Below are 26,248 nucleotides of genomic sequence, written 5' to 3'. Positions count from 1 at the left end.
AATGTTTTTGTGAGAAACATAGCAATTCTTTATTTTCTTTAAATCAACTCAATGTCCAACTCTTCCCTTCCCATTGGGCTGCTGGGCAGCTCATTCATCATTCTTTAAGCTCTTCCTCTTCAAGGTTGCACCAGGGATCCAATATTATAAACAAGTTTCAAGGGGTTCTTGAGATCTATGGATATTGGTTATCTGTTTCCACTAGTTAGTACTGAAATCCATTGTCCAAGCCACGTGTTCCATTGAGGTCTGGGTAACTCTACAGCTTTTTTGATTATGTTTTAGGCATAGAGGTCTTTGGAGAGACTGGAAACTTGTAGCCATTCTTCTGTGGGGTCTTGTAATCTCTTTGGGGCGTTGTCAGAGAACAGGAAGTAGGTCACTTGCCCACCCCGCTCCCCACCAAAACAGCTGTAAAATGTAAAACCTCTGTTGTTGTTGTATGAAACCACCATTTTCCCCAAACACTTGCTAATCCTTGTGAGAGGTAAGGAAGGGTTAACTTGTCTAAAACTGATCTCCTGTAGATTGGCTTCCCAAAGAGAGCTGGGCTCCTGCAAAGCTCCGTGGAAACTGGCTATGACCTATGTTTAAGGCCACCAATACTTGGCAGTCTCAGGGCTTGGACCCCAGTTCCTCACTCCATCATGCCAGTCGAGGGGCCACTGCTTCCACTATGAAAGCACGGGGGCAGATTCTTTGCTGACTTGCCACTACGTGCACCTATCTGACTCCCAAGAAAGGGCATTCCTTCCAACTGTGAACACCAAACTGGCAGCTTAGAACTGTAGCAAAGGTTCTGCATATGATGTTGCTATTGAAACTTGGCTTTTAATCCCCCCAGAGAAGGGGTTGGCCTTTCTCAATCCCGCTGCATAAAAGCATCATAGCCCAAGGATCTGAGTTGCTTTCCTAGACCCCAGAGTTGGGCTCTACTAGATTGCTGTGAGGTGCTCCAGGGTACCTGCTCCTGTCCCTTGAATGTTTCCCAGGAAATGCTGCTCAAGCGAGCCTGGCATGTGAAGTGTGTGGCCACTTGAACCTGTTTACACGATACTTTGACATCATCAAATTAAAAAAAATTTTGTTGCTAACCTGAAGGGTATAAAATGACATATATTGTACTTTTAATATCCATTCCCTTGGCTATTAATGGACTGAGCGTCTTTCCTTATGTTTATTGATCATTTTTGTTCCCTCCTCTGTGAAATTCTTGTTCAGTCTTTGCCTTTTTCTTATTAATTGGTAGAAGTTTACTGAAAACCAATCTTTTGTTTCTTATATGTGGTTCAAACCTTTTTGCCCATTGTTTCTCTTCTAACTTTACTTATGTTATCTGTGTTTGCAAAGAATTTACATTTTCACTCCTGACTTTTATCCAAGCTTTGATACCATATTTTCTTTCTTTCTTTTTTTAATCTGATCTTATTTATTTGTTACTCTTAGAAAATCTTATTTTTGACTTGACTCAGACTAGCATAGAAGCTCTTAGAGAGAGTAGCCTCTGTCTCTTGGAAATGTTCTTGGCATTTCTCCTTGGTCTTCCATTCTCTTGGCCAAAAGTTTAGCGTATTCTTCAACCTCTTCCTTATTTTTCTTAGTAAGCTGTTTCTTCAGAGCAGTGTGTAGAATTCATAGAGTAACAGGACATAGAATTTGGGCACTCTGGTTCTGGGTTTCTTAATTTCTTTATGCAATGATTTTCTAACAGCATCTTGATGGACATCCTCTTTTTAGAGAGATTGAAAACTTTACAGATGCTTTTAGCTTTTTGGGACCTAAGCAATGAGGCACAGCAGTATCCTTCCAGGAATTTCCTACTCTCCCTTTTAAAAAATAACCAAGTTAAGAACACTCAAATTACCATTTCTTTCTCCTGTTCTCCTTGGTCTATCACAGGAAAACCCCCTACTCAGTAGCAGATGAACATGACCATGGATCAAGGCACACTGGATCATACGGAAACCTTGTTTGTCATTCCCACCACTGATTCAAGCCACATAACCCTTCCACTTTTCACTCACAGCACCATCAGCAACTTCTGTGTCCATAGGCTTCTTAACAAAGGTATGAAGTTTTTGTTCATTGTCTATTGCAGTGAGTTTCTGGCAGCCAGTGACTGGGAAGAAGATACCTATCTTCATCCTGAAGCAGCTGCTTTTCCTCTGAGATGCCTTGTGAAAGAGGGAGCCAATCTTATATTTCTAAGTATGTGTTGGACATCTTTCAAAATGAAGTCATCTTACCTTTCTCTTATGACCTCTCCTTCCAAACTTTTCTGTCTTGCATGGTCCCAAACTACTGTTGTACATAATGACTTGAAACAAAGTCAATTTTGACTTTTTTTCCCTTTTTTTTTTTTTTTTTAACCTTTAGGCCCTTTCTAAAGACAATAAGTCAAAACACATTTGATGCCAAACAAACACACCATGATGATACTCCTTTGACTTTTTTCAAAGTTGGTAGAGAAAATATTTTATTGTTATTATTCTTGCAACATGTTCCCTGGGTTCTAAGTTCAGTTGGGGAAGAAAAATGCTTATGCAAATAAACTATCATGTGCCAGTTTTTAGTGAATGAAAGCTATACTGTAAAATGTTTCTATGATTACTTAATATGCAAATAAACTCCTTTATTTACCTTTCCAAAAAAAGGGGTTCTTGGCAAGCCTCCTTTCTTGACCTTTTAGTAGAACAGTGTTGTGAGTATGAAGGCGCTCTGGAAAGGGCCAGCAGTCGCTGTAGCTTTTTCTCCTGGTTTCCCATTTTCCTATGTGGTTGCCTCCAGTCCCATCTATGGGAATTTCTGTGAAAATTTACTGTATGTTGCCTTTCTACATGAGGCATACAACCATCAAAATTTTATTTCTCAGTATCCAGCTAGGTAGAAGAAAAATCAGCTGTGATTGTAATTTTAATGAAGCAGAATTTACATTGTTTCCAGGCTGTCTGCCAATTTGTTATTTAGGAAAGTTAACCCAGATGCAGCTTAATCAGTTTGTCTTTTTATTTTAATCACAAAAAATTCTCTTGTCAAGATCAGATGAAGGGTAATAATATCCCCTTAATGGTTTTGCACACCAGACAGGAGTCAGTCCCTAACTTCAGTGAATAGGAACCAGCTGGAGGTCCTGATGGGTCCTTCTCTGCTCCCACCCATGGTCTAATGCAGTCACACTCTCTCCTCTCCCATCCAACCTGTTTCTGTTGGCTTCAGCAAATCCATCAGTAGCTGGGGTGTGTGGCCTCTTGACCAAATAGCTTGGGAAGCAAACTCTGACCTCATTGTGATAAGTCTTCCCCTGACCCATAAAAGTTTTCATTATATTAAAATTGTCTTGGGATTTCCCTGATGGCTCAGTGGTTAAGAATCTGCCTGCCAATGCAGGGGACATGGGTTCGAGCCCTGGTCTGGGAAGATCCCACATGCCACGGAGCAACTAAGCCCATGCACCACAACTACTGAGCCTACAGTCTAGAGCCCATGAGCCACAACTACTGAGCCCGCGCCTAGAGCCCGTGCTCCGCAACAAAGAGAAGCCACAACAATGAGAAGCCCACGCACCTCAACGAAGAGTAGCCCCCACTCGCTGCAACTAGAGAAAGCCCGTGAGCAGCAACAAAGACCCAACGCAACCATAAATAAATAAATAAATTTATTTTAAAAAGAGCGTCTTGATGAATAGATTTGAATCTTACACTCTCACAGACCATTGGGATCACAACTTATGTCACACAGTTTACAAAGCTGATTCCTGAAGCCATCACATTTTATGTTCTATCATGTTTCTGTCAGTTAAAATGTGCGTGTGTGTGTGTGTGTGTATGCAGAACACTAGAACATTGTGATATCATACTGGAATACCAGAAGTTTCTTGTGAGGCAGGGTCATGTTATGGCCCCTGCTCCTAGGTGTCTACCTAGAAATGAGACTATAGCGGCCTTGATAAGCCTAGTGTGTAATGCAAAAATCAAGAGACAGAACAGGTCCCAAACACATTGATTATTTTCCTGTAAAAGAATAAAAGCTTCAGGGTCCATTTTATATCCTCTACCAAAATATAAATGGCTGCAACTCATCCCAGGTTCCTTTCTTCACTACCAGTCCTCACTGCCTTCCACCAGCCCCACCGTAGTAGGTAGTTATACGATGTGTGTGTCCTGGATCTGCTTGCTCTCACACCCCTTCCCTGCCCTCCCCGTGCTCCGCTCTGTATCAAGAGGCAGCTCTGGTTCCCATGCTTTTCAGACTGGACTGTGGAGGGGGCAATAGGGAGGAATAAGCCAGGGTATCTGTCTTCCTCCTTCCCTGCCAGCAGCTTTATGAATCCAACTCTTGGCAGGTGGGCCAAACTATGGTTCCAGCTTCCACTAGTGCTGGGAACACTGCCTTTGCCTTTTATCCCGTCAGTTGTGGGTGAGGGTGGCTTCCTGCTGTTGTTAATCTTTGGATTGCCCCAGTGTCCCTTGTTTGGTATCTCAGCTCTTTCATCACCCACGGAATCAATTTTCTGCATTAAAGTCTCTTTAACTACTCAGGTGGTTTCTGTCTCCTGGCTAGACTTTGATGATACACATAATTTCCTCAGTACATATGAAATAACCTTTCAGACTTTTTTTTCTAAATCTCTATAAAGACTGAAAATTATTCAGTCACCCACAGAGGGCAAATCCAAAAATAAAATTGCCAAGGGGGAAGCCCAAGAATGTGCAACTTTTTAATTTACTCTGATACATCTGTTGACTTGCTCTATTTAGAATATATTTATTTAAATTAAATATTTCCTCATTAAAGATGATGTAGAAAATGAATCTCCACTTTAATAAATTTCAAGAAGTTGAAATTTTGCTTTTTACCTATTCGTATCATTTCTCTGGTTAAACTTTACTGATTGTTAGATTTTTACTTTTACAAAGAGAATTATTTCAGTAGTTTGTGGAGACTGAAAAAATCAGCATATAACATTTTGCATTACTTTTCTCTGGTTAACTGCTACAAAATGTGAACCCAGTAACAGTAAAAGTAGCTTCCAAGGTTTCCCACTTAATTTCAAACTGAAGCAATGACTTAGAGTAGAGCCCTTTCATCTTTCCTCTATTTGACATTAAATATTGACTTTCAGTAAATTGCATCTTGACATTATTCCTCTGCTTTTCAGTGTAAGATGACAGAAATTTTTATAAAATAAGAAATAATATTTGGTGTGTATGTGTGTTTGTCTGTGCACATCTGTGTGTCACACTTTCTGTTTGTTGCTGTATATTCCCCCTGAAAAAAATGGTGAGAGTTCCAAGGAAAAAAAAGCACTGATAAGGAAGAGTTAGATATGACATTGTAATAAAAATAGTTAGAATCTGAAATACCTTTTGTAGCCATTTATATGGCTTCCATTCTCCCTTTTCCTTTATTTCTAAAACAAAAACTCTAAGCCTAGTTTTTTTGTGTTTTTTTTAAACATCTTTATTAGAGTATAACTGCTTTACAAGGGTGTGTTAGTTTCTGCTTTATAACAAAGTGAATCAGCTATACATATACATATATCCCCCATATCTCCTCCCTCTTGCGTCTCCCTCCCACCCTCCCTATCCCACCCTCTAGGTGGTCACAAAGCACGGAGCTGATCTCCCTGTGCTATGCGGCTGCTTCCCACTAGCTATTTTACATTTGGTAGTGTGTATATGTCCATGCCACTCTCTCCTTTCGTCCCAGTTTACCCTTCCCCCTCCCCGTGTCCTCAAGTCCATTCTCTAGTAGGTCTGCGTCTTTATTCCCGTCTTGCCCCTAGGTTCTTCATGACCTTTTTTTTTTTTTTTTTTTAGATTCCATATATATGTGTTAGCATACGGTATTTGTTTTTCTCTTTCTGACTTACTTCACTCTGTATGACAGACTCTAGGTCCATCCACCTCACTACAAATAACTCAATTTCGTTTCTTTTTATGGCTGAGAAGATGTGGCACATATATACAATGGAATAAGCCTATTTTTTTAATTGCCACATTGCTTTTATCAATGTTGAAAGCACATGCCAGGTACCAAATTCCTGCCATGGGCTGTATGTTTTACTTGCCTGTTTCTAATCATTATTAGCAAGTTAGACATTTTTACTCTCATTTTACAGATGGAAAAACTGAGACTCAGATGTAAATTAATCACTCAGCATACAGAATTTAGGCAGCAAACTCAGGATTCAAGACAATGTAGTACTCTTTTATTTCACTGAATTACTTCTCTGTGAAAGAAGGAAAGCAAATGAAAAACATTTTTGAGCCATTTATTTATGCATAGGACTCTTAGGATTTTTTGAAGACTTTAAAGTTGAAAATATTGACTCTACTCAACAGAGCTTACAATTTAATTTGAGAAATAAAGTGTCCCAGGTCATAAACAGTAACAGAATAAATGGCAATCCAGACTATGACCATGAAAGTGTCAGAATAGTGTGGATAAAAAAAAAAAAAACCTCTGGAGTATTAGGGTCATGTTAATCAGGGGTGTTTTCTTTGAAGGATTAAATTATGAAAGATTCAAAAGATAACAAGATGCAAAGTACTGAAAGAGAGAGTGAGAGGATTGGTTTGATTGAACCAAGTTAATAAATAATGAGTAAAAGAAATGGGAAACAAAATAGATAAGTTTTAAAAACTAAACCGACTTCACCAGGGCAATTAGGTAAGAAAATGACATAAAAGACATCCAGATAGAAAAGAATAAAATAGGAATAAACTTAACAAAAGAAGTACAAAAGTTGCACTCTGAAAACTATAAAACATTGTTGAAAGAAATTTAAGAATACTTGAATAATTGGAAAGACATCCCATATTCATGGATCAGAAGACAATATTGTTAAAATAGCAGTATCCCTGAAATTGATCTACAAACTCAGTGTAATCCCTACCAAAATCTAGCTGGCATCTTTGCAGAAATTGACAAGCTGACCCTAAAATTCATATGGAAATTCAAGGGATCTAGAATAAGCAAAAAAAAAAAATCTTGGTAAAGGAGAATAAAGTTGAAAGATTCACATTTACTGATTTCAAAAGTATTACAAAGCTATAGTAATCAAGACTGTGTGGTACTGCCACAAGGATAGACATATAGATCAATGGAACAGAACTGATAGTCCAGAAATAAACTCTCATGTTTATAAACAATTGATTTTTGACAGGGTACGAAGACAATTCAATGAGGAAAGAATATTCGTTCAACAAATGGTGCTGGGACAACTGGTCACACAGACCACATGGTTCTCTATTGTCTTTCTCTTGGCCCAGTTTACACATTTCTCATACCTGCTTTGTGTCTGTAAGCATTTGATTTTCCAACCTTGATCAAGTCCAACCATTCACCCAGTGCTTGAATTCTGCCTACTATTTCCCTGAAAAGAGGTTCTAGCATACGCTTGAGTATGTCTTATGGCAGGGATCTCCCTTACATTGAGCTCCATTACTTAAATCAGTAGTTCTTTACAGGGAGAATTTTTAAGTGATGTGATTATTTTTATTTTTCATAGCAAATAGAGGATGATGTTATTTAGAGGGTGTGGGTGGACAGAGATGGTAGATGTCCCACTATGCATGTGTCAGTTTTACACAGTACAGAGTTAATGGTACATGACTTTCAAATTTTTGAAATTTGAAATTAATACTTGTGTAGGGGGAAAATGGTTTACAATTATTTGAGAGACTAGAAAATAATTTTACATATTACAACAAAGTTTCTTCCTTACAGTTATAAACTCAAATTTCCAGGGATGCAATACTGTTTATATCAAGGGAATATTGCACTATGTTTTCTGAGTGATATTCACCATTTCAGAAAATCACATCAAGAAAACAGTGCCACTCATTATAATTGAGTCACCTATATAACTTACCAGTGTCAGTTGGCACACATAGCTGCCACATGCAAATATATAACAAAGGAAACCTGAGACTCTTTTAAACAGACTTAGAATGAAAAATTGTTCAATTAGTGAAGATACACAAGATACAGGGATCTTGTTGAATTTTATTAATAAAGATTGTTTTTATATTTCATATTATTGCCATCACATACATTTAAAAAAATTTGTGAATAACAATGATAAATCTAGATTATAAAAGTTACATATTGGAATTATTTATTTTGAGGATTGTTTTTGCCAGTGTACATAGATTCTCTGTCATAGTTTTTCACTGGTTTCTTGTATTACTACTTCTTTTTGCAGTGCACCCTCCATCCCCCATAGCTTATCAAAGGATATGATCTCCTGGGTCTTTCTAAGTGCCAGAGACTGATAGCGAGCCTCAACATGTGGAGGAATTCAAGGCAGGAGATATGTTTTCAGAGATACTTTGTCACTATCTCATCATAACATTGGGAATTATTTTGACATTGCACTTATAAATAAGGCTTATCTCATTCGTGCTAATATCATACTTCATCGTTTTCTCTGTTTCCAAAGTCTGTAATTTGTCTTGGCATGTTATCCTTATTTCAATTAAGATTATGTCCCTCTTTTTCTTATAGACAAATAAGTCTGGTCTGTTATGACTTATTTTTAGTTTAGTGACCATTGGTATCTCCACTCTTTTATCTTCTGAATTTCTTGTGATGATGGGTTTCTGATCATGTTACTCTGCTACTCAAAGACCTCCTATATATATATACTGAATGTATGTATATATATGTGTATGTATATATATGTATATATAATGTGCATACTGCATATAATATATAATACATATATATATAAATGTATATATTACACCTCTTACTGTTCCTCATTTTTTCCCTGAATTCAGTCCAAATCCCTTATTATTTCACTCATGACTTTCTTGATTCTGATCTCAAATAACTTTCCCAGTATCATTTGCATCAATCTCCTATGCACAGGCTTTGCTTATGCCACGTGGGTGATTTGCAACTCCCTGAATCCATTCAGAGATTTCAGATCTTCACACTTTTGTTCAGGCAATTCCATTTGCCTGGAATGACCTTTTCATGTCTGTGGGCATCTTTGCTATCCTTCAAATGCACATTCAATTGTTGTTTCTTCTGAACTTTTGCTTGAGCCCCAATCTGATTAACATCTCCCTCCACTGAGTTCTGAAGCCCCTTTTTACTTTTACAGCACTTAGATGACATCACATATATACTGCATATTTTTAATTTCCTTTACAAAATCCAAGTTCCTTGGTAAAGCAACATGGCATAGAATTAAGAATGTGAATTAAGAATGTGAGCCAGACCTACTGGGTCCAAATCTGGATTCAACCACTTACTAGCTTATGTGGCTTTGATAATACTAGTACCGTGCCTCTAGGGTGTGTTATGCACTTATTTTTATTCTGATGATTTGATATGTGGGACCTAACTGGCACTGGAGACTTACCTGCCCCTCCCAGGGCTAGCCAGTTCTGAGAGATAGTAAATGACTAGTCTGTGAGTATGGCTCTTCCATGCAAACTACCCAATCCAAAGCCTGCACCCTCTCCTACCTCCTCTATCAGGCTCTTACACTGCAAGCCAATATTTCCCTGCCTCAGTCACCGAAAGGGCAGGCATCAGGCAACTTGGGACAGCCCCTACACCCCAGAGCTACCTGAAATCATTCCAAATAGCCAATCTTAAGCCTTTTTACCATGCCTTGTTCCTCCCAATGGAAACCACAATAAAGGCTCTTCCCCACATTTTCCTTCTACTCTTTTTATATTCTGATTGATCCTGGTGCTTCTTTGTGTGGCCCTGCACAGTGTGACGAGTCCCCCTCTCTTGGGAACTATGAGTAACAAACTGTCTTTTCAATGGCAGTCATCTCCTGGTCTGTTGGCCTCACCATACCTGAATAATAATAAAACCTGAATATTAAAACATAGGGAATGTTGGGAGGGCCAAGTAGGTTGATATTTGTAAATCACATAGATCAATGCCGGACACATAGTTGGTGCTATTTGAGCATCAGCTGCTATTGAGAGAAGTGGTGGTGTATAGAGCATCTTTGTATTCTCCCACAGTGGCTTGCACATAGTAAATTCTCAATAAATATGTGACTGACAAATGAATGCAGCTGTTCTTCTTCTGCTGTCATCTCTACAAAGTCTTCATTAATGAAAAGCAGGAGCAAGTTCATGAATGGATTAGAAAACAGAATAATTAAGAGGAAAATAAGGCTATAACTGGAGGAAAACATTAGCATTGATAATTTAAAGGGGAGTTTGAGAGGGAGCAAGGGAGCTGAAGAAAGCTGAAATCAGAGAAGTAGACTGCTATGAAGAGAAGAGATAAGGGCTAATGGGAAATAGGAGCTAAGGGATGTGGAACATCAGGGGGGGATCCAAAAGAGGAAACTCAACAAGCAGGAAAATTAAATCCAAAGTTATTAGTGTTGCAACCTAATTACAAACTCCCTACTTAGGGTGTTCAGGTATAACTTGCCCATCTTCAGACTTTGATACTGACAAAAATGGGGGAATGAAGAGTAGAGCTATTCAGTGCATGTGCTTGGGGCCAAAGTAAGAACTGTGTGAAATGATTCCATTTTTCACTACATGAATTTTCACTTTTGAAAAATGAGACTTTTGCAGAAACCATGAATTTGATGAGAACTAAAATTGTGTCATTTCTACCACAGAACAGTAGGTTGTCATAGCACAGAAAATAAATACAAGTGGCAAAATTCCACATCAGTAATACATCCAGAACTCACTAATATTGCCCCTGGCAAAAAATTTACTGAGCTATATAATGTTAAAGGAAAAAGAACTCTTGAGGGAAAATGACAGACTTTCACCTGTGAGAAGTCACCTGTCATGGCAGAGGGAAAGAAAAACTTAGAAACTTCCAGAAAAAAAATGCAAGTTGATTTTGTTAGGCGTATATCACATTTTTCTCACCAACAGTGAGAATTTTTTCTCACAGTTCTAGAAGAGAAAGCAAAGCTGAAGTCAGCCAAAGTGTCCTGTATGAAAAATTAGAACAAAAAAAAACTGTGTCCATAAGCTTGGAAAAGCACAATGTTTCATTTTCAATTTTTTTAAGGAAATATGACAAATACAAAAACAGAACAGATGTTATGTCTCTAAGCAACATCATCTTTGACACATCTTGAAACTTTGTGAAACCTGCTCTACTTTATTTCTAACTTTTTATATCATAAATGGAGGAAGACGAAAATGTTTGGTTTTCATGTTCCCGTGGGCTGTTAGTTAATTCTTTGCTCTTTTTCTACCACACCACAAGCATATACTTGCGCTTCAGCTTTCTCAATCTATAATCAAAGGGTCGTTTAAGTGCAGTTACTCATTTAATTTAATTAAGTGCAGTTATTTAATTTAACTGTGTAGCATAATTATTATTTATAGATTGTGAAGAAATACCTAAAGAAAACTATGCCAGTGCTAAGCATATTCTGGTATGCTATAAATGTATTATCGTGTCACCTCTGCAACCCTTTAGGCAAAATTACTGTTTATTTTCAAAAATAAATTTATGAATCACCAAAAGAAAATATACACAGAAAATTTGAGTCCTTTACCTGGCACAACAAATCAATGCTACAGTCAACAGCTTTGTTCTTTATTTATTAAGATCTAACATACGACGGTGAAATTATTAGACAAAGTAATGAGTCTCTATCAATCTGTCTTTAATTTTATAAAACCCAGCTTTACTCTGTCAACCTTGTCAATGCTACTGAATATTAATGGGAATAAAGTTAATTGCTGGGTGGAGAAAGGTCTTACTCAAAGTGAAAAGGAAGCACCTTGTTGAAATCTGTCATTTTTGACAAGCCATAATTTATTTCTATTTAGTGGTATGTACCGACAGGTTTCAAACCTCACTCTTATCTTTACCACAAATCTAATTATTTTCATTCGGGATATTGTTGGATCCTAAGCCTTTGACCACTTTCATCATTTAGAAATAAATTATTTCATGAAAGGTAGTTAACGCATTGTTAGTAGAAGGAATTTTGTCTAGAGTATAGGGAAGCAACTTCCTTCTGCAACCTCTAGAAGACATATAAATGTATTTATTTTATTTCAGTAACCAAGGAGAGGAAAGTAATGACTTTCATAACAAGAAAGGGTTATATGTGAACATAATAATGCAAGCATAGCTACATGCTAGTTAAACAATTTCATTCAGAGAAAATGAATAATGAATAATCACTTAAGGTTCATCCTGATTAGATTGTCACCTGATTGGAAACACAGCATTCGGTTAAGAATCTTAAGAAGTTTCCATTAACTTTAAACAGTTATAACTTTAAAACAATACATATTTTACTTTAAATCTGTAGCCTATCAAAAGTAATACCATTCTTCACTCAGTAGAGTTTAGGAAATAAATTAACCTTGAAAATAAGCACTGGCCAGCTTATAAAGTTCTTATTCGAAAGGACCAAATTAAAATAAGGTGGTAAGATGAAAATGCATTTAATATTGTCCATTTCCCCTTCATATATCTTTGCAGTTGCTTTTTTATGAGAATCTGCATTTATTGTTGGAAACTTTGAATTACATATTGTTAGCTGAAGGTTCATTGTGGTCCTTACACAAATAATAAAGAAAACACTAGAAAGAAGAGAAACAGCTAAGAGGAAAAAGGGTAGCTCAGTGGGGTCAACACAGGATTTTGTTTTTAGAAATTAGACTTTGTGGCCTGATGATTTTGGTAATGATTTAATAAATGAAATCCACCTGCCCTCATGACCTGGCCTCTGATAGTTGGCTGTAGATTCTTCATTATATTTGTCATCTACATCTAGTAACATTTCAGGAACCTGCTCTTTTCCCTTGGCTGAAAGTAAGTGCCACATGTGACTGGCCAGCAGATTGGGTGGCGTTTATGTTGTGGTTCTTAGTCATCCCAATTTTTCTCCACCACATCCCAGTCACAATGGGGAAAAATGAAAAGCAGCTGCTAACAGCCTCACAACAGTTCTGTAATTACTTTCCTGGGCTGGCATTATATGATTTGACAATGGCCTGGGGATGTAACAAATAAGAAAAACCTTGTCATTCAATTTAAAAGGCTTCCTACCAGGCCAACACACTCCCCACTTCATCAGAATGACAGTACCCCACTCTGACACAGCCAGCGTGTTTAGTGCTGAGCGATGTAACTGCAGCCGGGTGGTGCCAAGCACAAACAGCCGACTTGCTTTCCTGTTGACACTGCCATTGAATTCAAAGAGGAACCCTAACTTAGGCCAGAGATTCACATCTCAGGTCCGAAAAGCACCAACCTATTTATTCCAAGAAAAAATGCTAATATATTGGGGCATTTTAGTTAAAAGCAAAGATTTTTGCCAGAGATTTCAAGTTTCCTTGATGCTAACACATACCATTTTCATAGCTTTGCATAATCAAGTTTCATCCTACCTTTCTGAGACAATATTAGGTACTGGCTCTGTTGGTCATGGTGGAATAGATGTAAAAATCAACCCCAGTTATCAGTGCGATAAAACTATAAAGATTTTAGCCGTCATTCACGTCGTTGTCCAGTAAAGAGTTTGGTGAATGGTCTTCCACCTTGTGATTCAGAGACTCAGCCTCCTTTCATCCGGTGACTCCATCATGTTCTAGGGCATCTGAATCCTCCACTGCATGCTCTCCTTCCGACCAGGGGACAAGGGAGAAGAAAGTCACAAGGGAAATGTAAGGACTCAGCCTGTAGTGCAATCCTATTCTGTTGAATTTCTACCCTATTCTACTGTCCAGAACTACACTCATAACCTCCCTAAGACTCCCAGGGCTGAGAAGTGGAGTCCAGCTGTATACCAAGGAAGAGATAGTGTCACCCCTGCCATGCTGCATTGCACAATAAGGTGAAGGACCGTTAATCATTGCAGCTTACAACCACTTTAAAGTAACCTATCCAAGACCAATAAATTGTTATGCCGCTTAGCATTACTGTGAAGCTCTTCTCCACTAGTGTCAGTGATGAGGTATATTTTTTGAAGGCAGTTTTTGGTGTTACACTAGTCATAATTATACCTTAATTGGTGAGATCACTAGAGGAAAAAGAAAAATTCTTTTTGCCTTCAGAAGCTATTGGTCTAGCCTTAAAAGTTAAAGCATTCATTCACTCAACAAGTATTCAGTGTTCTTGGTGCTTGAAATGCATCAGTGACCAGACAAAATTTTCTGTCCTCACGAACCTTATATTCTAAAGGAAGGAGATAATAAACAATAAACATAAGAAATATTGTATAAATAGATGGTAGTACAAAATAATGAATACTTGGGGTGTGGATGGAGGTTGGGATATGCCTCATTGAGAAGGTAATAATTACTCAGACTTGAAAGAGTGAGGAATTAGAAATGCAAGTATCTGGAGAAGAGGCATTTTAAGCAGAAGGAAAAGTAGTTGCAAGGGCCCGAAGGCAAGGGCAAACCTGACACATTTGATGAATGTTAAGAGGGCAGTATGGCTGGTGTGAAGTTAGTGACAGAGAAAATAGAATGAGGTTCAAGTTTTCAAGAGGCCAATTCATATAGGGCTTTATGGGCCACTGTAAAGACATTGGCTTTTACCCTGCATGAGGTGAGGAGGCATTGGAGGATTTTGAGCAGAAGAGACATGCTATATTACTTAAATTCTAACAACTTTACTCTGGCTGCTATGTTGTCAATAAATTGTAGGAGGACAAGGGTAGAAGTGGGCCAGTTGGAAGAACATAAACGTAATAATTTAAGTGAGAGATGATAGTGCATTTATGAGGATATATCAGTGGAGATGGAGAAAGTGGTTGAATTCCGATTATATCTTTTTTTCTTTTTTATCTTTTTTTTTTGGCCAGGCTGCATGGCACGTGGCATCTTAGTTCCTGACCAAGGATCAAACCCTCGCCCCCTGCCGTGGAAGCACAGAATCTTAACCACTGGACCACCAGGGAAGTCCTGATTCTGATTATATCTTGAATGTACTTTATATTTTGAACAGAAAATCTTTGTGGATTCTGCATGGGGTGTGAGAAGAAGGAATAAGTCAAGAAAGACTAAGATTTTTGGCACAAATGACTGAAAGAATGGAGTTGCCATCCTCAGAGGTGGAGATGCTAAAAGCAGAGCAGGTTTGGTGGCAGGATGACTTCAGCTTTGGACATGGTGAGTTTGAAACGTCTATTACACACTCAAGCATATTGAATTGGCAGTTAGTAATGTGAGTCTGAAGTACAGGAGAGGGGTCTGGACTGGTGATACATATTTTGGAGTCATTAGCATATAGATGGCATTTAAGGCCAAGAGATTGGATGAGATGCCAAAAGTGTGTGTGTGTGTGTGTGTGTGTGTGTGTGTATGAAAAGAGATCCAAGGATGCTCTAGTATGCTCAAATATTAAGAAGTTGAAGAAGAATCACCAGAAAAGAAAACTAGAAGGAGCAACTAGTGAAGTGAAAGGAAATTGAGAAGAGTGTAGTGTCCTGGAAGGCAAGTGTGTCTACAAGACAAGAGTAGTCAACTGTGTCAAATGCTGTTGATTGGTCAAGAAAGATGAAGATTGAGACTTGAACATTGGATTTAGCAATGTGGAAGCTATTGATAACCATGACCAGAACACTTTGAGTGGAGTGGTGGGGTGAGAGTCAGATTGGAGTGTGTAGGAGAGGACTTGGTGAAGGGAATATAGATGTCTTTCAAGGGGACAAAGGGGAAGAAAGGGAACAAAACCATTTGTGCAGGATCTGTCAGATAAAGTAGACTCAAGAGTTCTTTTGAGATGTGCAAAATAATGGCATCTTTATGCATGTTGTTGGGAATGATCCAGTTGAGAGTGAAAATAGGAAAGTCAGGGAGGGGGGATTTGCTGAAGTATAGGATTTAGGGTACAAAGTTATGGATAGGCTTTAGATAAGAGCATAGATAATACATCTCTGGTAACAGTCAGGAATCCAAAAATGTTGGGGAAGATGTAGGAAAATCTTTGGAAAGTCTCAGCAAAGTAGGAAGAAGAAACAATAGCACCAAAGAATAATCAAACAAAACTCAACACTATTGAAGAGTTCTAAAGGAGATACTTCTAATACTTCAAATTTATGTAGGCTATTTTGGGAAAGACACCTTTCGAATTGATTAATATGGTGTAGCATCTGCACCATGAATATTTATGACCCAGGTCTCATGAATTCCATTTTCATGATTATCCTCATTTTTTCCATAGTACATGTGCTCCATTTCATTCAGGAGTTTCCTAACTGGACTGTTGTAGGTTGAATTGTGTCCCCCAGGAAGATTTGTTGAAGTTCTAACCCTTGGTACCTGTGAATATTATCATGTTTGGAAATGGGGTCTTTGCAGATGTATGGATGAAGTTATACTGGGTTAGAGCCTTAAATCCAATAACTAGTGTCCTTATAAGGAGAAAGAGATTTGGACAGACACAGACATGCAGAGCAAAGACAACCATGTGAAGACAGAAGCAGAAATTGGAGTGATGTAGCTGAAAATCAAGGAACAACGAGAATTGCCAACTATCAGAAGCTAGGAAGAGGCAAGGAAGGATTATTCCCTGGAGTCTTCAGAGGGAGCATGGCCCTGATAATATCTTGCTTTCAGACTTCTAGCTTCCAGAACTGTGAGAGAATACATTTCTATTGTTTTAAGTCACCCAGTTTGTGGTAATTTGTTACAGCAGCCCTAGGAAACTACATCAACCATGATCATTTCAGCCTCCATAATTTTGCTATGCTCTTTACCTCACATGAAGTGCCTTCTCCCGTCCTCAATTTAATTCTTATGTATTTACACACATTAATTAAAATTATATATTGCAACCGTTTATGTTAAATGGTCTGTAACCCAAAATTGAGATCTGTAACAAAGGTGAGGTGGAAAAGTTGAAAATAAAGCAGTATCTAGTATTTGCTATCAAAATAATTTCAAGAGCTCACCCCAATCAAATTCTGAGTGTATCTGCCTTAGAGAAAATCCAACAAAGTTTTAGCACTTGGGGAATAGAGAGAACTCACTTAGGAAGAAACCAATTATATTGTAGATGTCAGTCAGTGCCCTCATTCCCAGTCTATGCGCCTTCCTAAGGAGATCTCCACCCATGACCCCTGCTGAAAGGATCGCCATAGAAAATCATAATTACTTCAATAAGCTCAACCCACTGGCTAGAGATTATTGACCCAAAATGGATGAATCAGACTCTTTCTTTTGAGAATTGCAAAATGAGCACTAAATGACTAAGTCTCTTGTGGAAGAAGAGCTGTAATGTCTGTAAAGACAGACAAAAGTCAGTTCATGCCAAGCCAGCGCCATGTGGCCTTTTGTGGGAGTAGAGAGACCATGGGCAAACAAAGCTGGTTTATAAGAGGAAGAAGAACAATAAGATAAGGGGAGAAACAGAGACCCACTAGCATGAACCTACTTTAAAGCCAAGGTGGATAGCCTTGTCCTGACCTTTCGGATCCCATCCTATGAATCCTGGTGTTATTGTTTCCCATTCTTGAATTCTCATGAGATTGTCTATCAATCCTGAAACCACACTTCTCTATTGATCCCCCTTCAAATAAAACACCTACACATTCTTGCAGAGAATAGGCTGGCATGCTGTATTTTATGAGGGATATGTGTTTCTGGAAGCAGACATGGAGCTGAATTAGGACTACTGGGGGATGAAGATAGGTAACCCCAATCTTCAACAACAGCAATAATCCTTTTTCTTAAAATGATCAGAAATCATGATATTTTTACGTCCATTGTTTTAGCCACCATTTCACGCAATTATCGGTCAGTGCTACTAGGTCTCTATGCTCTTAGGATGCCATAATGTTATGGTGCCATTTATAATAACAAGGATATTGTGAATCCCCATTAATAATATGCCAACTGCTTTCTAATCTTTACCTTCCTTTATAGATCATTTAGTAGTCCTAGACCACTGGTAAGGTGGCTTAAACAACTAAAATTTGCATTTTGAAATCCATTATGATTCTCTTGTTTTGTTTATTTGGGACAGGTTCAACCCTGTCTCTTGCACCACTGTAGTCAGGCATATGTGTCAAAATTGTTCCCCAGAGCAGAAACAAAATGGTAGAAAAAGGGTCCACTGTGGAATAAGGAATGCATGATTTGAAGGTAGAACTTTGGGCCATGGGGGAAGGAAGAGGTCAGCAAATCCTATTCTCAAAAGCCAACTGTAAAACTGTACAAAATTGTCAAAGCAAACCCCTCAAGCATTTCTGGGCTTTAGAAATCAACAAAAGGCAAACAATAAAGAGAGAACCATTTATTTATGAAAAGCTGCTAGAATTTAGGTAAAAACAATGGGAGGCAGCGGCCTTCTTGCCCGAGGCTGCTTCCATCTCTCCTCCACCCCAGCTCAATTGGCACACTATTTAGACCAGGATAAGGCTGTCGGTGAAACCAGCAGCTTTGCTGCCAGAGGGAATGGAATTGGTCTGTAGCTGAAAGCAAAATCCCATGGCTGACAGGTGTTTTCAGTAAAAGGAGCAAACTTGGTAAGAAATGAATAGGCAAGCCTGCAGCTTTGCTAACTTGAGAGTGCGGTCCTGCTTGTGATGGGTGGCAGGCTTACAGACTAGCCAGAAATTTAACAGGGAGATCCTGGAAGTGAGAAAGCTGTAGCGGGGCTATGTACATTCTTCACACATCCCCGACTGACTGGGGACTTTGTGAACACACAGTGGGACTCCAGAGGGCTGAGAGGAAAATAAAATCTGGAACAGACAAGAAAAAGTTGTCTGAACTTTGAATGTCTTCTTCAAATCACACACAGTTCCATTGGCAGAAGATAAGTTTTATGAGCACAAGGTGTTTGAGCACAACCTCTGACCACTAAGCTATGGCTTATTGGCTGGCCACTAAGCAATTTAGAGTGATCCCTAGGAAACTAGGGTAACAAATAGAAATAAGAATTTTAAAAATCTTAGCAGAGGCATTTGTGGTGGCACATTACAGAGGAGACAGTTTCTACAGAATAAGTTCAATGAAGCAATGTATAAAGAGAGAGAGAAAGAAAGGAAGTGGGGGGAGAGAGAAAGAAGGAGAGGGAGAGAAGGGGGAAAGAGAGAGAAAGAGAGAGAGAGAGAAGAACTCAATGAAGAAAATCAGGAAAACCAGAATCCAGAGTTACTACAATATACTATCTAAAATATCCAATGTTTAACAAAAAAAGTATGAGACATGCAAAAAAGCAGGTAAATGTGATGCATACCTGGGGGAGAGGGGGGGAACACTAAATAGAAACTGACTTTGAGTGGGCTTTACAGTATTTTGGATCTACCAGATACAGACTTCAAAGCAGCTGTTAGAAATATGTTCAAAGATTGAAGGAAACCATGTACATGTAATATAAATATAAATGGTTAAAAGAAAATATGATGACAGTGATAAACCAGGAATCTCAGTAAAGAAACAGACTATAAAAAAGAAACAAGTGGATATTCTAGAGATGAAAAGTAAAATAACCAAAATGGGAAAATTCACTAAAGGGGTTCAATAGCAGATTTCAGATGACAGGAGAAATAATCAGAAAACGTGAAGACAGACCAACAGAAAAATCAAATAAACAAACTTTTTGAAAGAAGAGAAAAATTATTCATTATATACAGGAGAAACAATATGACTAATAATTAATTTCTCATCAGAAGCAATAGAGGCCAGAAGATAATGGAATGGTATAATCAAAGTGCTGAAAGAAATGGAAAACTACTGTCAACCTATAATTCTATATCCAGAAATGTTCTAAAATTGATTCTGGTGATGGCTGCACAGCTCTCTGACTATACTAAAAAACCATTGAAATGTATACTTTAAATGGGTAAATTGTATGGTATATAAATTATATCACAATAAAGCTGTTAAAAACAGACACAGAAGATTCTATATACAGCAAAGTTATCCTTCAAAAATGAAGGCAAAATAAAGATATTTCCTCAAAAATGAATACTGGAAGAATTCATTACTAGCGGATCTTCCTGACAAGATACACTAAATGTAGTTCTTTGGGCTGAAAGGAAATGGCACCTGAGAGTAACATGAATCCACAGGAAGAAATAAATAACATCAGAAATGGTAAATATGTGGGTAAATATAGGACCATGAAAAAAATTTTTCCTTTTTTCTTCAATTATTTCTGTAAAAGACATAAGATTATATATAAAACAGAATGAAAGATGCCAAAGACACTCAATTTAAAAGAGTACAATAGAGCATTCATTGACAGAAAGCAATGGAAACAGGGTGTGCTATGCCGATTGCCTGAAAGCTTACATGGCAGTTTGCCTTAAAAGTGCTTGTTAACTGAGAGAAAACAACACTCAGCAAATGAAAACACATACTATAAATTTTTATGTATATATCTATTTTTTTTGAATTTTATTTTATTTATTTTTTTATACAGCAGATTCTTATTAGTTATCCATTCTACACACGTTAGTGTATATGTGTCAATCCCAATCTCCCAATTCATCGCACCACCACCACCCCCGCCTCTTTCCCCCCTTGGTGTCCATATGTTTGTTCTCTACATCTGTGTCTCTATTTCTGCCCTGCAAACCAGTTCATCTGTACCATTTTTCTAGGTTCCACATATATGCGTTAATATATGATATTTGTTTTTCTCTTTCTGACTTACTTCACTCTGTATGACAGTCTCTAGATCCATTCACGTCTCTACAAATGACCCAACTTATCTATTTGATGTGTATATAATTGTTTTATATGGTTGGCCCTCCGTATCCACGGGTTCCACATCCTCGGGTTCAAACAACCACAGACCAAAAATATTCGAGAAAAAATTCTATAAAATTCCAAAAAGCAAAACTTGAATTTGTTGGCAACTATTTACATAACTAACATTGTAGTTACAACTATTCACATAACATTTACATTGTATTAGGTATTAAAAGTAATCTAGAGATGATTTAATGTGTACAGGAGGATGTACTTAGGTTATATACAAATACTAGGCCATTTTATATAAGGGACTTGAGCATCCTTGGATTTTGGTATCCGCAGGAGTCCTGGAACCAATCCCGCACAGATACCAAGGACGACTGTATTCCAGCTTTGGGAATTGGACTATCTGATTGATTTATCACCAGCCATTTTCTCATGGCAGGGTTCTCAAGGAATGGGACACAGGAAGGGAAAATATTGATGGGAGAAAATGCGTGGGGAACATTGGGAACGTGAGTTCCTGCCAAAGCCCTCAAAATGTTATGTGTGGAAGGTAGTGGTGATGGTGGTGGTCATGGCGGCTAGGAGAGCAGCCGCAAATAACAAGATGGGAGCCCTAAAAACCTGTAGGAGTCTTCCGAAAGTAGGGAAAAGCCAAAGAAAAACTCCTCATATTTTATAGTTTTGCCTTGGGATGACCTTATCAATAAAGTGTGATAACAATAACTGTAGTAGGCAGGTGAGTAAACAGTAAGCTCGGGTGGGGAGTTGCAACACCTTTTACCCCTCATGAATAGATTCTTGCACTTTTTTCCCCTCTATGAAGTCAGTAGAATTGACCTATTCAGGGCTTTTCCAACTTTAACGAGTGTGATTTAGTCATACTGTTCTGAATTCTTATTCCTCTCCATACATCGTCCATCGCCTTGGGGAGAAGAAAAGACTGGAACCATTAAATAGGAAAGGGTTTATCCTTAACTACTTCTATTCTTCTCTCATCATCAAAGAACTACACACCTCCCTGCCAAACAACAGGAACAAGAAGAAGTGGGTATGTGCCTTCCAGCCTTTCTGGATGTAAAAAGGGATGGATTGAGCAAAGATGGTTTTGTAGCAATTATTTGCCTTTGTTTCTGGGTGTATGTATTTGTTTCCATAAAAGTTTTTTTTCCCTCTGTGCTGTGGAAGTGTCATAACAGCAGTCATTAACAATATCTACATGCTAAACAAATACCTAACTAATAGATAGCTAATAAGTATTTTTACTATTGAAAAGGTAGCCTTTCCTTTGCATCCCACTTTAATTTCCTACCCTAAGGCAGATATGAAGTAGCAAACCAAAGGGGAGGGAGATGGGAGAGAACTAGGGGCCTATTCTGGTGAGGAGCCATATGCTATCACCAACGTGATTTAGAAATGCATGGTGATAAGAAGATGTAAGCAGATTTTTAGTTGGTTTTATTATGGTTTTTCAATTCCCTACAGACAGTGTGCCTCCTTACAAGCTACACCTGGGGCAGACCACACCCCCGCACCACCCTCACCTTACTCTGCCGCTGGCATTTAGAATAGACATGACATGCATATTGGAGCCCCAAGAAAGCAGACACATTGTGTGCACCTTTATACAAATGAATATGCATGCAAACATGAAAAGATGGTTAAGTTAATATAGGGTCTTGAGCTTCATGTCCATAAATGAATTCTTATTTAGTTATAACCTTCTGGTTCTGCTTCAGAGAAAATATATAATATATGGACACACATATATCTTATATTTGTAACTGTACACACATTCATGGTTTAGGGCAAAGTTAACAATTCTTATTCATATCTATCTATCTATGTAACTATGTATCTGTGTAACTATGTATCTATCTATGTATGTATGTATCTATCTATCTATCTATCTATCTATCTATCTATCCATCTAGGAAGAGGAGGGAGATAAGCAGAAAAATAGCCGTCGGATAAACTGCTCCCAGCTCTTCATGTATAAGTTGTATCATTTACTACTCAGTGCCTCATTTTCCTCAGTGGTAAACTAAGGATAATAGTTGTGGCTCCTCATAGAGTTACTGGAGGATTCAGTGAAATGATGCACATGAAGTGCTCACTCCAGCATAAGTCCATGTCCAGTAATCATTAACTATTACTATTATATGAAATAGCCTTGTATTATAGTAACTTGGGTATGTTTTTATATGCTCCATTTCTCTTTTGCCAAATTTCCTCACACTGCATATTCATCAGGCAGAGGAGGGAAAGGTACAAATGTGCCTCTGTGCCATCAGACTTCAGCGTGTATGTGCATGCCCATTCCAGGGGCTACTTCAGTGACACCACTGCTGCTAGGAGAAGACAGCATTTTCTGTGAGTCATGTATTATTCTAAGTGTTTCATAAATATCAACTACTTCAGTCCTCCCATCAACCTTATGAGGATGAGGAAACAGATGAGGAAACTGAAACCTAGGCACAGGTATTTTGCTGGAAAGCATGCTAACACGTGACAGAGGCAGGAAGCAAACACGGGCGGTTTGGCAAAGCCCTGGTGGTTTGGACTAGCCCTCTGCACCACTTCCCACAGTTCTGCACAGATACACACCATGCAGGGACCTGGCTGTTTTCCCAGAATGTGGATGCATAGACCGAGGTACTAATAAGGTCAGGTTAAATAGTTTCGAAGACAAGTCAGTTTCATAAAGTGAGCAACTCTGCCCTTTTGTCACCTGCGTGACAAGTTGCTGCTTCTGGTTGTGAGAAGCACTGCTGAATGCTTCACCACAAGAGGGGAAAAAATCCCAACTCACATTTCATTATTCCCAGGTGTAAGAAGCACCATTATTGTGTATGAAATAGGAGACATTATTTCATTGACTAGATTCTCTCCTCTTTGTCTTAAAACAGCCTGTCATTTTTCTAGTCATCATTGGGCCTTTTTCCGAGCCTTTCTTTGGGAAGAATTCCTCCAGATTACATCCCCCTCCTTCACTCCCCTAGGGAGAAAAACCAAATAAGAGCAAAACCCTCTTTAGTATTATAAACTAAACTTCAGAAGAAAATCCATCCCCAGAGAGTACAGTAATACAGTAATATCTTACTTTGGGGATCTATTTGCCTTCTCTAGGCTAGAGCTCTCCTAACATTTCAGTGCGGAGTACATTGGTCCTTTTTATGTGACCACCTGCGTGGCTCTGTGCACCTTTAGTGCCAAGAAGCATGAGAAGATTTTATAACAAGAGTAATTGTAATAGGATTTAATCATGTTGTTGGCAGCAAAGGGCCAGCAACCCTAATGATAATGTTACAATAGAGAGCCCTGGAAATGGTATAAGTAGGTAAAATACTGTAAATTGAAGGTGCCTTATGCCTGTAATATACACTTAAATAGCCATTCAAAGCCAGGCAGCATAAAAATATGTCCAGCGTCTATATCAGGCATTAAACATGAAGCAAACCTCTGACAAAAATCCAAAACCCCAAAGGATGCCATCATGTTAAAACCCCATCTGTTAGAAAACTGAATTGCAATGCATCAAGAACAGTTAAGAAATCAACAGTGAAACAAAGGAAAAATTACAATTTACAAATTACTAGATCTCTCAAAATTTTGAACAAATGAAATTTCACAACCCATTCTTTCACCTCTCTAGATGGAATGGGTAGACTGGCACACTGAGTTTAGATGGCAAAATAGATATATATGTATAATCTTTTGGCAGATGCTTTAGGTGTCTGAGAGTCTGGTATAAGCTGAATATCAGGTTGATCAGGAAGCTATCATTTGTAGGTTTTCTGCATGTCTTTAAGGGATAATTTGTGCATTAAGTAATACTGACACTGTTTATTCCAACCCTTTTTACAGAATGTTGCAAATGTTAATTCATCAGCCTCCACAATACCGTTTTGGAATAACATAAAAAGCAATATTAATAACACTTTGGGCTTATGTAATGCTTTTGTCTGAAAATCCCTGAAGGCATCATAAACATTAATAACATGAACAAAAGTCCTAATGACGCTAGCTGCGTCTCAAACAGAAAAGATTCCTAACCTCATTTTGTAGATGCTGAGATTTAGTCACAAATCGGCTACGAAAATTGCCTCAGACTACAGAAGCAGTCACCAGCTGAGCCAGCAATAGAAATCAATGCTTTTTGATTCTCACGTCCCCATTCCAGACATTGGACTTTTTCCTATAGAAACAAGAGGCATTCGATCTTTACTCTTGAACTCTTGAATGTAACATTTTATGTTCACAAAACCATCTAAAACTATCTTGGACTCTCCTCCCTGCCTACATCTGTTATCCCCAGTATCAGGAACATCAGTTCACGACAGATGTCTATTTTAGGTGTGGACACAAATATTATAATGGCTGCCTCTCACGTTCCCAATCATACTTACCTGTACTAGGTCTTGTAAATGCTCCCACTTAAACAAGATTAGGAATGGTTTGGTTCTCTTTCACCATACCTAGACATGGAGCCTTTATTGAATTTGAAACTTGCTAAAGCAACTGACACACACGCACACAAATCTAATTCATTAGATGATCTCACTATTAAATAAATTTTTTTCCTACAAACTGGTTGGTAAATATTTACCTTAAACTAGATTTGCGTTAAATTCAACTTGTACTCTGAGTGTCTAATATCTTTTAGAGCAGATCAAAATCTACTCAAAGCCAACTAACTAGTTTCTTCTCCCATTATAGATCTTGACGACTTTTAGTATTTCTCCCTTAGAGCTGCTTTTATGAAATGATGTGGAGCTTTTCAGCTTTACTTTTGAAGGAAGGTGATGCTTTGCTTCCCTTTTATATTTGTCTGAAAGCACCTTCGCCATCCAACTAGCATCTGTGCTACATGTGAACTTTTCTACAGAATCTCCCAAACAAGGTGAAAAAAAATCATTAGTAGTCCAGATTTCAATCTTCTGCACAGCTCAGGTAACAATAAATGAGTAATTTGCCGCCCTTCGCTTTGGCAAGCTGATGCCTAATGATTACCCAGGGACAGGATAATGGTACCATAGTGATTACACTATGTTTTTCTAACCACTTTCAAGGCCTTTGCTTTCAGACCTGCCCTAATGAAAAGAAAGCTCTGAAATTGGGCCAGGTTTTTATTAAAAATGTTCTGACAGGCTCTGCTTAGATAAAATGTATTCACTTCTCAGATTTGAACCTTCTTCAGAGGATTTGGGCTCCACAGTGGATATGATTGCCTGAACACTTTCATAAGGAGGAAATGAGGTGTTGGTTAATTCCAAAAGCCACTGGAAAGATTTATTTAAAGAAGATACAATGATAACCCATCTCTAGACAGTTTACTGGCTGAGGGAGAACTGTATAAGAAAAGGAGACAGAAGATCATAAAAATCTGATGTTTGTTTATATTACCAAGTTACTGTGTGATTTTACAAAAGTTAATTAATATTTCCAAGTTTCTTGGTCACTGTAGGCAGTCAGCACAGATGTTAATAATCTACTTTATAGCTAGAAGAGATTGATAGGTGATAATGATAGATAGACAGGAATACAGGTAGACTTACTATTGACAGGAACCACTATCTGTGCATGCAGTTGTGGCTATAACTAGTACC

At 38.2% G+C, this 26,248-nt stretch overlaps 1 protein-coding gene and 1 pseudogene across 1 annotated transcript in view; one reads left to right on the top strand and one right to left on the bottom strand.

Moving 5' to 3' along the window:
- Nucleotides 1–26,248, top strand: part of PRKD1 (protein kinase D1) — a 515,048-nt gene that overhangs the window by 72,874 nt on the left and 415,926 nt on the right. Inside the window, exon 3 of the mRNA XM_036843896.1 lies at nt 14,935–15,098. The gene's annotated coding sequence lies outside the window, so the exon portion shown is untranslated. The remainder of the gene's footprint in view (nt 1–14,934; nt 15,099–26,248) is intronic.
- Nucleotides 1,469–2,144, bottom strand: LOC118889890 (annotated as a pseudogene).

Source organism: Balaenoptera musculus, chromosome 2 (genome assembly GCF_009873245.2).
Source record: "Balaenoptera musculus isolate JJ_BM4_2016_0621 chromosome 2, mBalMus1.pri.v3, whole genome shotgun sequence".
NCBI lineage: Eukaryota > Metazoa > Chordata > Mammalia > Artiodactyla > Balaenopteridae > Balaenoptera > Balaenoptera musculus.
Note: the sequence above shows the minus strand (reverse complement) of the source record. Positions and strands in the feature narration are given on the sequence as shown.